This window comes from Phacochoerus africanus, chromosome 5 (genome assembly GCF_016906955.1).
Source record: "Phacochoerus africanus isolate WHEZ1 chromosome 5, ROS_Pafr_v1, whole genome shotgun sequence".
Lineage (NCBI taxonomy): Eukaryota > Metazoa > Chordata > Mammalia > Artiodactyla > Suidae > Phacochoerus > Phacochoerus africanus.
Window position 1 is genome coordinate 6,599,997 of NC_062548.1, and position 16,765 is coordinate 6,616,761.

The following is a 16,765-nucleotide window of genomic DNA, read 5'->3' on the forward strand; positions in this document are numbered from 1 at the left end:
CTAGTAAAATAGCACCTCTGCCGTCCACCGCGGGCGGGTTGCCCTCGGGTGAGGCGCTGCAGGGCGCCTGGAGTCACTGGTCCATGCGCTCAGATGTGTTCGGCAGAAGTGGCTGAAAGCCACATAAGTACATCCCACGGAACCCGAGCGAAACACGTCCCAGACTCAGGCTCCCCTTGCGGGTCCCCGATGCCCGCCCCTTGGACCCCAACGTGCCGGGAGGGGAGGGGGAGGGGGAGCAGCAGAGCCGCGTCTCGGCCCAGCCTGCCTGCACCACCGCCACCACCACCGCGCTCCTGTCCCGCGCTCCAGCTCCTGCGCGCCTTCGCTTCCTGGTCACCGCTGGCCGGGCCCGGTCCAGGGGCGGCCTTTCAAGGTGTCTCCTCACCCCTGCTCTTCTCGCCATCAGCAGGTGCTTTCACGCCCAGAGCAGAGAATCCTGAATGTGCTCTAGTTCTCCGTTCCTTTTCAGGCCACACCGAGGGCCCAGGGTTGCTGGCTGGGCACGTCAGGAGGAGAAGCGACTTTTGAGCACCTCGAGTTGGGCCCTGGAGCGTCCCCGGGAGGGTCGGGGATCACCTCCGGCCTGCAGGGACGGGGCCGAGGGAGGGCCGAAGGTGGCTCCCACCTGGGTCTGGCTTGGTTCTTCACGCGGCAGCCCCAGGGCGGCGCCCTCTGTCCACGCGGGATCCACAGCGGAGCAGGAGGGTGTCTGTTGAGCCTGCCCGAGAATTCCTCCTCCCTCTTTTTCTTTCTCTCGTTGGTTCTCTTTCCCTTCCTCTCTCTCTCTGGCCGCACCTGCAGCTTGTGGAAGTTCCTGGGCCGAGAGGATCCCAGTCCCAGCTGTGCCCTAGAGCACAGCTGCCAGATCCTTCAACCCCCTGTGCCGGGCCAGGGATCGAACTCGCAGCGACCCGAGCCCGGGGGTTGCTGTAGTTGGGTTCTTCACCCCCTGTGCCACAGCAGGAACTCCCAGAATTCCTTCTCTTCAGAGCTGCTGGCTCCGTGGCCGAGCTCACTGCCTGGGGCTGTCCTCGAACACCCGGAAGCCTGGGCCGGGCGGCTTCCTCTGCTCACGGGAAGGTAGCTTTGCTCTGTCCTTCTTCCTTCGGGGGGAGACGTGTTTGGCGTGTCAGGGCACACACACGAGCCTGTCCTACTTCTTAGAAATACTTTTTTTTTTCTTTTTTTTGGTCTTTTTGCCATTTCTTGGGTCGCTCCCGCGGCATATGGAGGTTTCCAGGCTAGGGGTCGAATCGGAGCTGTAGCCACCGGCCTACGCCAGAGCCACAGCAACGCGGGATCCGAGCCGCGTCTGCAACCTACACCACAGCTCACGGCAACGCCGGATCCTGAACCCACTGAGTGAGGCCACGGATCGAACCTGCAACCTCATGGTTCCTAGTTGGATTCATTAACCACTGCGCCACGACGGGAACTCCTTAGAAATACTTCTTTTGGTTTCTTCTTATGCTTACAATATTGATTCATGCAGTTATAATGGAAAATGTAAGTTCTCGTCACTGCTTTTTCTTACACCTTGGCCTTTTCGTTTAATTTCCCGGAAGTCACTCCATGGTGGTACACCCACACGCATGTTGGAACTCCTCCTCACTTGTTAAAAACAGCTGCATAGTATTTCCTTGTGTGGTTGTCCCGGTTTATTTAACCAGCACCTAATCTTTTGATATGTTGCAGTGAATATGCCCATTTTTGCAGATTTCTCTGAGAGAGAAATTTCTAGAAGTGGGAGTCCAGATCCAAAAGAAATGTTGGTGACATGACCAGACGTCCCTCCACACCCATGTGCTGTTTCTGACTCCTGCCAGCCAGGTGGCAGAGAGCCTGGTCTCTGCAGCCTCCTTGGCAGGATGCTGGCTGGCCATCTCGGGGGTTGTGACAGCCTGGTGGCGCAGAGGTGACATCTTGGTGTGGTTTTGCTTTGCTTTCCTGTCCTTGTGCCCATGTGTCTGTTGGGTTACGAACGGGCCTTTGCCTCTTCAACTTCGAAGGTCCTTCTTTGTTAAGGGGTTCGTGCCTACGAATTGCAGATGACACCTCTTTGCCATTTCGCCTGTGATTTTGCTTCTGACTGTTTGTTTGCTTTGTCTTGTTGCCCTGAAGATCTGTTTTCTGAATGCAGCCAGAGGCATTTGTTTTTTCTTTTGTGGCGTCTGCGTTTTGAGTCATACTTGGAGATGACTTCTCCATTCCACGATTATAAAAGAATGTTGTCTGTTTTATTTTACGGGTTGCCTTTCTACTCTTAAGCCTTTGAACTCCTTGGAGTTGGTTTTGATGCATGGGGTGAGGTGTATATATACAGCTTTATCTTTTTTTTTTCCCAAGAGACTCTGTTGTTCCAACACCGTTGATTAAAAAGTTCATCTTTCCCTTGCTGCCTTTGTCATAGACTAAGTTTTCACCTGATTTGACCCTTTCTGGACGTTCTCTTCTGTTCCATGAGACTCTGATGTAGATACTGCTTGGTTTTCTTTCCTCAGAGGCCATGCTGCTTGAATGTTGCTTAGAGTTAGTTTCCTCCCCCTTCTTACTTATTTATTTATTTTTGTCATTTTGCTATTTCTTGGGCCGCTCCCACGTCATATGGAGGTTTCCAGGCTAGGAGTCGAATCGGAGCTGTAGCGGCCGGCCTACGCCAGAGCCACAGCCACGCGGGATCGTTAACCCACTGAGCAAGGGCAGGGACCGAACCCGCAACCTCATGGTTCCTAGTCGGATTCGTTAACTCCTCCCTTCTTATTTTTCTTTTCAGAGTTTTCCTGGCCAATTTTGTTTGTTTTTCCTTATGATCTTTACTTTGTAGTAGCTTTGATTTGCATTTCTCTGATATCAGGGATGTTGAGTGTTTTTCATGTGCTTATTGGCCTTCTGTCTACTTTGGAGAAATGTCTCTTCAGGTCTTTTGCCCATTTTTCCATTGGATTGTTGGCTTTTTTGCTGTTGAGTTGTATACATTGTTTGTGTATTTTAGGGATGAAGCCCTTGCCAGTTGCAATCGTTGGAAACTATTTTCTCCCATTCTCTAAGTTGTCTTTTTTTTTTTTTTTTTTTTAATGGTTGCCTTTGTGCTGTTTCATTGCAGTTGAGGTATTTTTCCCATTATATTTCCACTTTAGTTATTGTTTGGATTTATGAGAGCTGTTGGTTTCTGCATGGTGGAATCTCACTAGCTTACCAGATTATCTTACTGACTTTAGAAACGTAGCTTTTGGGTTGGGTCTCTTGGATTTTCTACTTCTGCAGTCATTTCTTTGGCAAGTGATAATTTTATCTCCTCCTTTCCAGTTTTATTCTTGAGATTTTAGTCTCTTGTCCATTTGCATTGGCCCTGAGTTCTGTTGGAAAGTGTTCATTTTGAGACACTAGGGAGCCCTCCATATGGAGACAGTTTTGAAGCTTAGGAAAGGGAACAGGGCTGGGAATCACATTTGCAAGTCATGAACGGAGATGAGAGTTGAGACAGTGGGAGCCTGTGTATTTGCTGAAGGAGAACGTGCAGTGGGGGCAGGAAACAGAGCAGGGGACAGATCGGTGGCCGCTTGTGGGTGTTGATGGGCAGAGACCACAGAGGACAGGAAGGAAAGGCTGGCTGGCTTTCTGTCTGTCTTTTTCTCCTTTTAAATAGATGTGCTCTGGGGAGCAGTCTTAGATTCACAGCAGAATTGAGCAGAAGGTTCAGGGGTTGCTTGTATACCTGCCGCCTCCCCCCTTTGCTCTGGACAGCCCTCGGGGATGGTCCCCCTGTTACCGCTCTTAAAACCGCCTGTCGACACATCACCCACTGGCCCCGGTTTACGTTCGGGTTTGCTCTCCTTGTCAGATCTTCTGTGCGTTTGGACAGATGTGTAATGAATGAGGTGGATCCGTCCTAGTACCATACAAGATCGTTTCACCAAAGGGCTTTTCTTTTTAAATTTACTTTTGCTTGCTCAGTATGCTTGGCCATGTTGTAGGCTATTTACATTATGCTGTTGTTGGGATTTCTTTACAAAGCACAGCTGCCTCCATTAGCCTCTGCTGAACTGCATCTTGTCCATTAGCAGTCATTTCTTTAATCTTTCAGTATTTTTCCCTCAGCCCTTTTACTTGTTTTAAAACAGCCGTAAAGAGATTCTTTTGGTGGAAATTGTTTAAACAATTACCTGCAGGAAGGAATTATGCTTGAATGGGAGCCTGAGGGTGGTTTCTTTTGGTTACAAATGAAGCAGTTAAAATAGATATTAAGATTCACAGTGTTTCTCTGATTTTCTTGGAAGTGAATTTAAAAAGAAATTCTTTTAAAAAGAGTACAACTAGGAGTTCCCTCTGTGGTGCAGCGATTTAAGGATCTGGCATTGCTGCAGCTGTGATGTAGGTTGCAGCTCTAGCTTGGATTCCATCCCTGGCCTGGGAGCTTCCATATGCCATGGGTGTGGCCACAAATGAAGAAAAAAAAAATACAACTAACTCTTAAAATATTAATAGCCCACTCTTCTTCCGGTTGGAACAAGGTTCGTAGCCATTTTCCTGGGTTCGAATGATGCTCAACCTCAGAAGGCTCAGAAGGTTGTCTGAGATATTTAAGATGTATTGTCTTGTCTTCTTTTTTTTTTTTTTTTTTTTTTGATTACACCCATGGCACATGAAAGTTCCCCGGCCAGGGATTGAACCTGTGCCGCCATAGAGACAGTGCTGGATCCTTAAACGACTGTGCCACATCGAGAACTCCAAAAATGTATTTTCTTTTGTTAGAATGTTAGAATGCGTGAAAGCCTTGCTGTCTTTGCCTGAAGCCTCCTGTATACCCACTCCTAATCTCAGCCAAACTGACGCCACCCTTAGACTCTTGCAGCGCCAGGTGAAGGCTTCTGTGCACGTAGCTAAACTCATGTTCTCTCTGGGGTTTGCCTCTCTTGCCACCCCTGAAAGTTGGCTGACTTTTGAGATTTAGGAAGAAATAAAGATAAACTTATAAGTAGTCAGGTTCCTGTGTACTGCTTGGACACATGAGTGGAAGCTTTTTTTGGGGGGGGTGCTTTTTAGGGCCACACCTGTGGCATATGGAGGTTCCCAGGCTAGGGGTTGAATCAGAGCTGCAGCTGCTGGTCTACACCACAGCCACAGCAATGAGGCATCCAAGCCCCATCTACGACCTACACCACAGCTCACAGCAACACTGGATCCTTAACGCACTGAGCTGGGCCAAGGATTGAACCCACCTCCTCATGGATACTTAGTTAACCGCTAAGCCACGATGGAGACTCCCCATGGGTGGAACTTTCTCACTGGCAGAAATTCTCGTGGGAATAAAAAGTGTGTTTTTGTTTTTATTTATTTATTTATTTATTTAGTCTTTTTGCTATTTCTTTGGGCTGCCCCCGCAGCATATGAAGGTTCCCAGGCCTAGGGGTCTAATCGGAGCTGTAGCCACCGGCCTACGCCAGAGCCACAGCAACGCGGGATCCAAGCCGCGTCTGCAACCTACACCACAGCTCACGGCAACGCCGGATCCTTAACCCACTGAGCGAGGCCAGGGATCGAACCCGCAACCTCATGGTTCCTAGTCGGATTCGTTAACCACTGCGCCACGACGGGAACTCCTGTTTTTATGTTTTTTGATAGAAATCAGAGAACAGGTGGGTGAGAGGTGGGTGGTGCCTCTGCTCAGCTCATTTCATCAACAGATGTGGGTCATTTGTTTTCTGAGCCTCTGTTGCTGGGGACAAGGGCTGTCCTCGGAAGAGCAGGCCCCCGGGGGTCTGCTGCACAGTGGAGGAGGGAACAGGGCACTCAGATCCTGAAGGAGCCTCCCTGCCTGGGGGCTTCACCACACGCTCTGTGTCAGAGGGGAAGTGACTGAGTTGGCGGTGGCAGGACACTGCTCACTGCCGGCGGCGTCTGAGTTTTCATCTGTCAGGTGACCACGTGTGAGGCAGGGTGGCAGGCTGTGGGCGTGGCCGGCGCGGGGCGGAGCCAGGACGTGTGGCTGCGGAGGCCCTTGGGCAGAAAGCGTCCTGAGGCGGCTGGCACCAGCGCAGACGTGATGGAGTGCGTGGTAACCGAGCCTCGAAAAACGTGTAGCTTGTCCCCGGTGTGGCGAGGGACACCCCCGCAGCGTGGTGTGCTGGGAGCAAGGCGAGGCTAGGGGCCTGGGGGGCGATGGGCTGGGACACTTCCCTTGGGACCAGATTAGAGGCACTCAGACGAGGCATGGGGGGCTCTCGCTCCTGCGCTGAGGGTGGGGAAGGGCCTGTGAAAACGGAAGGCCTTCTTCACTGGCTTGGGCCGCGTCCCTTATTTTTCCAACGCGTCCCTCGAGCCCTGTGATTGCCCATCTCGAGGAAGTCCGTCGTCTCCTCTGTGATGGCCTCTTTGAGCCAGGGGTTGCCCTGCAGGCCGCCAGGGGTTCCTTGGTCCCGTCCTGCTCTGTTAGTTTGCACCGAACTCTCAGCTCTTCTTCCCTGAGCACAGCTGCTTGGCGGGGTCGCCAGGTCCCGGGGCCCCCGGGGGGTTCCAGTCTTAAGTACAAGTTGTGCTGAAACCAGCCCCCCCTCCTTGAGCATCCGGGCCTTGAGGTTGAGCCTGAGTCATCCTTGCGTGTTGTCCTCCGCTTTGGGGCTTTTGGTGTCCTCTCCTGCCCCAGACCCGGGACACCCAGGGCGTCAGGCCCTCCACGCACTCCTCTAACAGCGGGGCCCCGGGGCCTCTCTCCTCCTCCTCCTCCGAGAGGCTCCTTGGCCCGGATGCAGATGGGACCAGGGGAATGTGAGTTCCTGGGAAGGCAGACCTTGCTCAGCACCCAGAAGGTACTTTGATTCTTCTTCCAGGGCCGCGAGTGTCCATGCTTGTCTGACGTTTGCATAGCTGGGAGGCTGACTCACGGAGCTGCGCGGCGGCTGCCCAAGGCGCGAAGGTTGGCCCTGCCCGGCTCCCGCTGCACGTAGCGTGGTCAGGGCCCCTGAGTCGGGGCTGCAGGCGGGATGGTAGCTCTGATCAGCTCGGGGATTCAGAAAGAGGAGTGCAAAGTCGAGGTCTGTAAGAAGGCCTTGAAGGAGGGTAGGAACTGGGACCAGAGACGAAGAGGCGGTGGACTACCTCAAACGGAAACTTGTTGCTGAGGTAGTGACAGCTTCTAGGATCTGGTGACCCCTTGGATATGGGCCAAAGTAACTCCAAGCGTGTCTAACTTGACCCAGAGTGAGGCCTTGAATCCGGGCGGGGAATGGGACCGACAGGAGGGGGTAGACGTCAAGAGGATGGGTTCGTTTCTGGACACGGGCTGTTTCTGTAGGGTTTCCTGGTGCAGGGGTCTGGCAGCCAGTTGAATACAGTGCAGAAATTAGCACCTCGGAGACGGTTGAGGTCGTGAAGGCGTTGAGATGTCCAGAGAAGCTGGGGTGTGGCGGAGCACGTGGGTGCCTGGGGGACGGGGTTTTAGGAGCAGCACCACTGAAGGAGCTTGGCCAGAAAGGTCTGGGCTGCCTGGAGGCTGCAGTGGACGGAGAAGTGAGGGTGGAGGCGGTGACAAGTGGCTTCGGGTGACCAGAGGAAATCTTTGGGAAGACCCAGGGGAGGTGACTGGACCTGCAGGAAGTCTAGGAGCCACGCCCAGAAAGCTGAGGGCAGCGACAGGAAGCTGGGCTGGGGGAGCTGTCCTGGGGGAGCTGTGCCCCAGGCGGGCGGCCTGCTCAGGTTGCCCTCTGGCTGCTGCTGCGACTGTCACCACCCGGGTCCTGGTGGCCGCTGGCACCGGTGAGGCAATCTCTACACGGTCCTTTTTTTTGGCAGGCCCTGCACTCTTTCTTGGTGGTCTTAGAGGAAGATGAAATGGAGAGTGGGAGGCAGGGCTGCCAGGAGAGACCCGGGCCCCAGGCTGGGCAGCGAGAATCCGAGCGCTGGATCCCGGGCCTCTGGCCCGTCCTGCAGCTGCGCCTCCCGCGGCCCTGCCTGCCTCTGGCTGCTGTTCTCCCCAAGATCCGAGAACTGATTTGCCTCCGGTTTGTTTTAATTGTCAGGAATGTGCTTATGTCTGGGTTGGATTAAAGGGCGGTTGAGTTTATCCAGGATTGGCTCTGGCAGCGAGTCTGGAAGGGGGCTGGAAAGCAAGGGAAGGTTGGAAACAGTGCATCTCGAGGCAGGTCGGGGAGGTGAAACCTCGGGGGTGTGGAGAGACCAGGAGACAGGCAAGTTTAAGCTGCGGGTGCAGGCGGGGGCGAGAAAGCCGAGCGGTCAGATGGTTCCCGGTTAGGCTCAGAGGAGTCTGGAGCGGGACCGTGTTTTGAGGCTTTTCGGGGACAGCAGTGAGGTGTCCTCGCAGTGTTTGAACAGGGAGGGTGATTCCTGTCTTAGGCTCATAGCCTGTAAAGCCAGCACCGTCTCCCCTTCTGAAGGCCACAGATGGCTGGCTGTGCAGTAGCAGAGGGAAGGATGGCTGTGTCCCCGCCGGGCCGGAGGCAGAGCTGCCCCGTGGGCCCGGCTCGGTGAAGACCCCGTGTGCAGCTGCATGCAGCAGGTGTTAGCGGTGGACTTGGTGTGGGTGCGGTGTTTCTGTGGAGCGGCGAGGGCATCTGGGCAGGACCGTGATGCCCGTGAACTGTCTCGCCCGCCGTTCAGTCGCGTGCACGCACTTGGAGGTGGGAGAGGATGTGATGATGTGTTAGTTGCTGGTACCGTTCCCTGGGGTAGGTTCCTGTTTGTCTCTGAATTGATGGGTCAGCATTGAAAGCAAAGAGCGTGTGCTCAAGGCAGTTGTATTTCCTACTGTAAATGGATAACCAGGCTGATTTGAAACATACATTTTTTGAGTGTGACTGTTGCGTACGAGGACCCGGGAGATGGGTCGACTCCTGGCGCACAGACAGACCCCATCTCGATGTCATGTGAGCCGTGAGACGTTTCTCTCGTGCTGCGGAGCCCTCGAGTCTCTGCTCGGACCGTGTCCTTGCCTGGAAGCAGCTTCTCGTCAGCGCCCTGCGCCTCACCTGCCTGGCTCCGTGTCCAGGTCACCCCCTCCGCCCTCCCTGACCCTCAGGCCGAGTTTCCTATCGTTCTGCCTTTCCCCTGCTGCACCTTACTGGGGTTTTGTGATATGAATCATGTGTGTACGAGGGTGGGGTGGGGTGGGAGTTGGTGCTTTTCCTTACAGGCCGGGAAGGGTAAGCTGGGCAGCGGCTGTGGCTTTGTCGCTGTGCGTGGCCCCTGCTGCAGGCACAGCCCCTGCTCCAGAGCAGGTGTTGAGTAGGATTTGCTAAGTGAATGGAAGCTAAGAAGAGGCCTACAGAAGGGCCCCCAGGACTGGGCCTGGGACCCTGAGGGGTGAGAGCAGCTGTCTGTGACCCGTGGCATGCCACATGTGACCTGCTCAGCCGCGGAGTAACGTCTTATTTTAAGGTGGAAATAGCATTATCGATTTTCTTTTTCTTTTTTTTCTGATCGTGAAAGTACAAGCTCCTAAAAGTTTTCAGAAAATTACAAAGAAGAGACTGAAAAATCATCTCTCATTCTGTCATGATCACCATTTTGGTGTATTCAACTTGACTTTTCTGTGAGTGAATATATATATTTTTCAAAACAGGAGCCAAATTCTCTGTACTTAGGGTTTCCTCCCAGCCCTTCTCATGTCATTACATGGCAGACATCCGTCAGCGCCGGCGAGAGCCACACTGTCATTGATTGGCCGTGTGGCGTTGTCGTTGGCATGCAAGCCGTGGCTCCTCTTGTGAACACAGGGTTTTTTTTGCCGTGGAAATTGCACGGTGAGAAACAGCCTTCACATGGGGATTGCAGTCCTCAGGGACTGCACTTCCCTTGAGCCTAGTGGCTGGTAGACTAGAATGCAGATTGGGATGTCGGGTGTTTATTTTTGACTGGGTCTGTCTCCTTGGGGTTTGCATTCGTCCCTCGATGCCCTCCGCAGATCCAGACACCACCAAGAAAGTACCCCCTCGCCCCCCAGCCCCCCAGTAGAATGGGAGCAGGTATTGTTAGTTTTAAGTGCCTGAGGCTCTGCTTTAAGGGGGAGAAACTCCTTGTAAGTGTCTAGGTGAAAGGTGTTAATAGTAGTTAATACAATAGTAGCAGCAGCAGCAAGAGTGCCACCGGTCGGTGGTTAATTGCGGTGTGCCAGCCGCTACCCTAGCACTTGGAGGGGGCATCGTAGCTCCTTGCCGGTTCTTACAGCAGTCCTCGAGATAGGCCTGCCAGCCCCTCCGTGCAGACGAGGAAACTGAGACTTAACCAGATGCAGTAACTCGCACAGGCTCACACGGGAGGAGCTGAGCTGTGGCCCCTGGCCTGCCCGCGGCTGGGCTCCGCTTGGTGACCGCGTGCGCCCCGCTCCGCGCGCCTCCCAGGAAAACGAGTGCTCCTGGCGGTAGCGAAATACAGATTCTTTATAAGCTAAACGAGGCATCATATTTTTAAAAATAGAAGCAGGCATGCTCTAACGTTTGGGGGGAGTGTGTGTAAAAGTAAGACGTGGCCGCTCTTACCGCCTTGGCGGCGGATGGCAGCACCCGGCTGAGGCAGGTCGGTCAGGGCGCCCTGGTGCCCGGCTGCCTTCAGCCGGGTGTTTCCCTCCTTGCACTCCCGCCTCTCTTTTCTCTGGCTCCGTCAAGTTTCACCTCCTGTTCCTCCAGCCTGCACTCTTGCTGGACAGCTGCTAAACATCTGTTGCTCGGCGCTGAGACGTGCGGTGGGCGTGTGTACACGGTGGCTCCGTCTCCTGCTGGAATCCGCTCCCGGAGCCTTCAGAGCGAAGGGGCCGCGTGGCCCTGGGCAGCGTCTTGTGTCCTCGCTGTCCCCGCAGCCGCAGGGGCTCCGCATGACCCATAAAGACGTCTCTCAGAACTGAGGGACCTTTTGCCATCACAGGAGTAAAGGACAAGACGAAGACAAGGCGACGGAGGCGGAGGAAATCTATTTAAAAGGGCGGGTTTGACTCTCCGACGGCGCCTCCGGTGTTGGGCGTGAGGGGACCGTCTGTGGTCTGGGCCGCGAGGGTGGAGAGGGAGGCACGTCTCAGGGGACAGCCCGGATCTCCAGCAGCTAAAATGTTAAGGTCGAGCCTGGCTCGGAGGCAGATAAGAAGTTCCTTTGCCTCCTCTCCTTGCTTTAAAACTGTTCATTTTTAAGGTCATGTGCCGGGGGCGGTGGGGGACACACACACACACACACACACACACATACACACTCTCTCTCTCTCTCTCTCTGCTACCAGCCTGGCTCTTTCAGCCTTGCCTGACCCCTGAATCCTGCCTCCCACACAGCTTGCGAACTTGAGTCTTTGCTCACAAAGACTGCTCTCCAGCCCTCCGAAGTGCTCCGTGTTTGGCGCCGAGCGTTTGGAACAGAGCGGGGCTGTGGGGCATGCTCGTGAGTGTGTGCTGCTGTCCTGCGGGGCTGGAGCGTGAGCTCCAAAGCAGATGCGTGTGACCGTGGAGCTGTCCCTCGAAGCCGTTCCCAGTGTGCCGTGTGATCTGTTGACGGTGCCTCTGGCACGGGGAAGAGGTGGCGGGCAGTGGTGCAAGAGAGGGAAAGGAACGGAGGCTCAGGAAGGCAGGTCCTTAGGCCTTTCCTCTGTGAGCCGCCGCGCAGCGCTGCCAAACCCCTAAATCAGGCTGGAAAACAAGGGGAAGCTTCACGTGTCCCCAGTCATCGTTAATACATTTTTGTTTAAATAGGAGACTCTGAGTCAGAGTGAGCCTGAGCACCGATCCGCTCGTTGAAGTCTCCCACATTTTCCTGATTAAAGAAACAGACCCCGAAGCAAATCAGAGGCTCTTGTTTGCCGCAAAGTTAGCATTTTTATATCCTGGTTCAGCTGAGGTCCCACTTGTTCGCATTCACGGTGGAATTTTCTGCTGGGGGATCCTAACATTTTGAGGAACGTTTTCAATAAAGTTTATCAGATGTTTTTGTCTTGGAAGATGGGCAGAGACCCTGACAGCCCCCTCGGGTGGAGAACTACAGATTTACTGCTTACTGAAAACTTAGTTGATGGAAATGCTTCCCTTTGCAAGCCCTGGGAAAACCTCCCCAGGCGCTTTTTTTTTTTTTTTTTTTTTAATGGCTGTACCTGTGACATACCGAACGTTCTGGGACCAGAGATTAAATCTGAGATGCAGCTACCAGCTACACCACAGGTACAGCAACGCTGGATCAATGCTTGGACCTGGGGATTGAATGTTAGTGACTTGAGCTGCTGCAGTCAGATTTTTTTTTTTTTTTTTTTGGCTTTTCAGAGCCACACCCACCGCATATGGAGCTTCCCAGGCTAGGAGTCCAGTCGGAGCTGCAGCTGTTGGCCTGCACCACAGCCACAGCCACGCCAGATCTGAGCCGCGTCTGTGACCTACACCACAGCTCATGACAGCGCCCCCCACTGAGCGAGGCCAGGGACCGAACCTGCCTCCTCATGGATGCTAGTCCTGTTCGTTAACTCCTGAGCCACGACGGGAACGCCTGCAGTCTGATTCTTAACCCGATGCACCCCAGCGGCAATCGCGAACCTCCCCAGCCTTGTGCTTTGGAGGCAGCTGTCCGTGTGGCTGGCACCCGTCCTTGGTCCGTCTTTACTGGGAATGTTTCCAAGTCTAGTGGTTGTTGTAGGTTTCTGCCACAGACCCTTTGCTGAGGTTAAGAAATCTTTTATTTTTAGTTTACCACATTTTTTTTTTTTTAAATCAGGAAGGGCTGTTGAATTTCACCAAACGCTGTTTTTCCCTATTTGAGACAGTCTTGTGTTTTTCATTAGGAGCCTTTCGGTACTATTGGACTTTTATTTTTGAAAAAGCTGTTTGCAAGAGTTCCCATCGTGGCTCAGCAGAAACGAATCCAACTAGGAACCATGAGGTGGCGGGTTCGATCCCTGGCCTTGCTCAGTGGGTTAAGGATCCGGTGTTGCCGTGAGCTGCGGTGTCGGTTACAGATGCGGCTCAGATCTGGCGTGGCTGTGGCTGTGGTGGAGGCTGGAGGTTACAGCTCTGATTCGACCCCTAGCCTGGGAACCTCCATATCCCCAGGGTGCGGCCCTGAAAAGCAAAAAAAAAAAAAAAAGAAAAAGAAAAACCCAAAGAAACAAACAAAAAAACGAAACTATAGCCATTTGCACAGTGTATCCTCTCACCCGAGACTTAGAGCTGCTTTGAAAAGCGGACTTCGTAGCTGTGTCACTACCTGAGTTTTTCCTTGAATTTGATTTCTCCTTCCCTCGGTGCCTGTCTCCTTTCCTGCGGTCCATTTTGAGGTGATTTCAGCACTTAGAGGCCAGTGCCGCCTTCTTTTCTCAGAAGCCTCTCCTCTCATGTCCTGGGTTTAAAGGCCGGGAGCATCACGCCTCTGCCAGGCTGCCCCTTGACCAGCCTCGGGGACTTGGAGAAGCCGCCCTCCTCGCCCAAGTTGTGCTCCCCCGTCAGGGACCTGAAGCCGGCGCGGTCCTGCCCGGCCCCTGGGAGACCCTGACTCTCAGTCAGAGCTTGGAATCGCGTCAGGAAACCCAGCAGCTCCGGCTGAGGTTTCAGGAGGTGACTGGAAAGTTCGCAGGACCTCAGCCACAGAGTAGCTGGAAGAATCTCTGGGCTTTCCGACCTCACCTTCCCTCCGGGACTGTGAGATAAAACCACATGCATTCCACCCCACTGGGCTGCTTTGCCCTAAAATGGCATGTGGCGCCCCCCCCCCCCCATTAAACCCCTTGAGCATCCTGCCCTCTAGATGTGTGTGAATGGGAAGTCGTCTGCCCGCGGCCGAGCTGTGGTCCGGGCTTCCCGGCAGGGAGAGCTGGGGGCCGTTGCGTGAGGGCTGGGGGCGTGGTGGGCGTGGGGGGATCTTGGGGTGGAGGCCTGTCTGCTCCTGCAGCCCCGAAGGCGGGAGCCAGTCACAGATACGTTGCCTTTGACAACACACCCCCTCTTGGGCGTTCCCTAGGGGCCTCCTGGTTGGTGGTTAGCGCTTTGACCGCCGTGGCCAGGGTTTGATCCCTGGCTGGGAACGGAGATCCCATGTCAAGCTGCTGCTCGCTGTGGCCACACAAGTTTAAAAATAGAGGGAGGGACAGAGGGACAAGAACCGGAAGAACAGGAGGAATACCCCCTCTGCCGGAGGTGCAGTCTGTCAGGCCCGTGACTCCGTGGGTGATCTGAGCCACCTTGCGATGGGCGTTTCAAGTGGACTTTTTGTTTGGAGACAGATTCCTTTTTTTTTTTCTTTTCTTTTCTTTTTTACAAAGTGTTTTCAGCATGAATTTTCTCTGCCTTGAGTTTTTTGCAAGGTTCTTAGTGATGTGGGCCTACGTTTGGACCGTGTTTCTCACAGGGCGATTTCTGCAAGCAGTTCATTGGACTCGTCTTGTTGGACACCATGGCATGAATAATACTAAGTTGTCCTGCTTTCTCTTAAAATGCAAACTTTATTTATTTGTTTTGGCCGCACCTGTGGCATGTGGAAGTTCCTGGGCCAGGGATCGAATCTGAGCCACTGCATTAACAATGCCAGATGCTTGAGCTGTTGTGCCACAAGAGAACTCCAAATTCAGACCTTCTTTCTTTCTTTCTTTTTTTTTTTTAAGGGCCACACTCAAGGCATATGGAAATTCCCAGGCTAGGGGTCTAATCGGAGCTACAGCTGCCGGCCTACACCACAGCCACAGCAATGCAGGATCCGAGCCTCGTCTGCAACCTGCACCACAGCTCACGGCAGCACCAGATCCTTCACCCACTGAGCAAGGCCAGGGATCGAACCTGCAACCTCATGGTTCCTAGTCGGATTTGTTTCTACTGCGCCACGACGGGAACTCCAAATTCAGACTTTCTTATTATTAGACACTTTATTCCGTATAGGACAGGCTAATGGTTGCTTTGGAAAAAGTGCAGGAGTCACCGTTGTATGCCACACGTTGTGGTTTTTCTGGTTCGATTGGGGATACTAAGGGCAAATGAAAAACAGGCACGCGATGGCAGAGTAGACTCCAAATCAAAAGAGGCTGACTGAAAAACGTGTGTTTATTGAGGTCCAGTGTATATCCCGTAACATTCACCCACCTGAGGTGTACGATTCAGTGACTTTTCAGGAGACTCAGAGTCGTGCGGCCATCGCCCAGTCACTTGTAGCAGGTCCGTCTTCATCGCTCAGACGGGATCCCTCCGTCCTGTTTGCAGTCGGTCCTTGCTCCAGCCCTGCCACCACGAATCTGCTTTCCGGCTCCATAGGTTGGCCTTTTTTTGGACATTGAACAGAAATGGAACTCTGCCGTTTGTGGTCCTTTGGAGCTGCCTTCTTCTGCCTAGCATCACGTTTCCCGTGTCCCTCTGTGCAGTGGCAGGTATTGGTACTGGTTTTCTTTTTGTGTTTTTTTTGCTGAATGACATTCCGTTTTGTGGCTGTACCACAGCCTTATCATCCTTGTGCTGCTTGACGGCCATTTGGACCCGTAAATAGTGCTCCCTGGACACGCGCGTACAAGTACCTGTCTGGCTACCTGCTGACGTTCTTCTGGGCTGGTCCCAGGGTGATTCTGGGCTCCGCTGTCGAGAAACCGCTCGAGTCTGTTCCAGAGCGGCTGAGCTCTTGTGCATTCCCAGCAGCAACGTGCGAGCGTTCCGGTTTCTCCGCATCCTTCCAGCGCTTGTCACGAGCACACTTGAAACATGTCATCGTAACCGTTCTCCTTGGCATGAAGTACAGCCTCACCGTGGTTCGTCGTTGCGTTTCCTAGTGACTCACGTGTGGTTTTGGGGTATTTGTGTATCTTCTTAGAGAAATAGCTCCTCCAGTCCTGTGTGGTTTTCACTTGGGCGGTCTTTGGGTTGCCAGGTCTTTACCTCTTCCTTAGATGATGTGCAGATACTTTCTCCCGCGCTGTGGGTCGTCTTCTCACTGTCTGGATAACGTCCTCTAATACGCGAAAGCTCTTGTTCGACGAAGTCCACTTTACCTTTTTCCTTTTGTTGCTTGTTCTCAGGTGGCCTCGCTAAGAAGGTGTAGCTACATCTGGGGTCATGACGAGTCACCCTTTCCTACTCTTGAGTTGAAAGGCTTTAGCTCTTGGATATAGCTTTTTCATCCTGCTTTGTTTTGTTTGAGGGCTGCACCGGCGGTATATGGAGGTTCCCAGGCTATGGGTCCAGTTGGAGCTGTAGCTGCCGGCCTACACCACAGCCACAGCAACGCCAGATCCGAGCTGTGTCTGCCACCTGCACCACAGCTCACGGCAACACCGGATCCTTAACCCACTGAGCGAGGCCAGGGATCGAACCTGCATCCTCATGGTTCCCAGTCAGATCCGTTAACCACTGAGCCACGACGGGAACTCCCCATTGATCTTTTTTGCCTGTTTTTGTACCAATACCACACTGTTGTTATTTGAGCTTCAGTGACTCAAGCTTATTAATAATTTTCAGATAATCTCTGTCTTTAAGAAGCAGAGAGAACGTGCAGACTACTCTGTGTGATTTACGGGAGGAGAAAAGCGACGGCGTGATGGCTCTGAAGGAAGGTAGTTGTTGGAAGGGATGGGGTCGGAGAGAGGTGGACACGTTTCCCGACTGATGGGAAGGGGTGGGTAGGAAAGACAAAGGTTAAAGGTGAAAGAGGGCGTGGCTCAGGGAGCAGGGAGGTGAATTGAAGTCAAGGGCATTGCCTGCTCATGTTCCGGAAGATGCCCGCCTTTATCTGACTTGACACTGACTGTTTACTCCCCCCGGGACTGTGAAACAGCGCTGGCGCATGGTGGTTTTTGTAATTTAAGTGTGGGGGTTTGAAAATT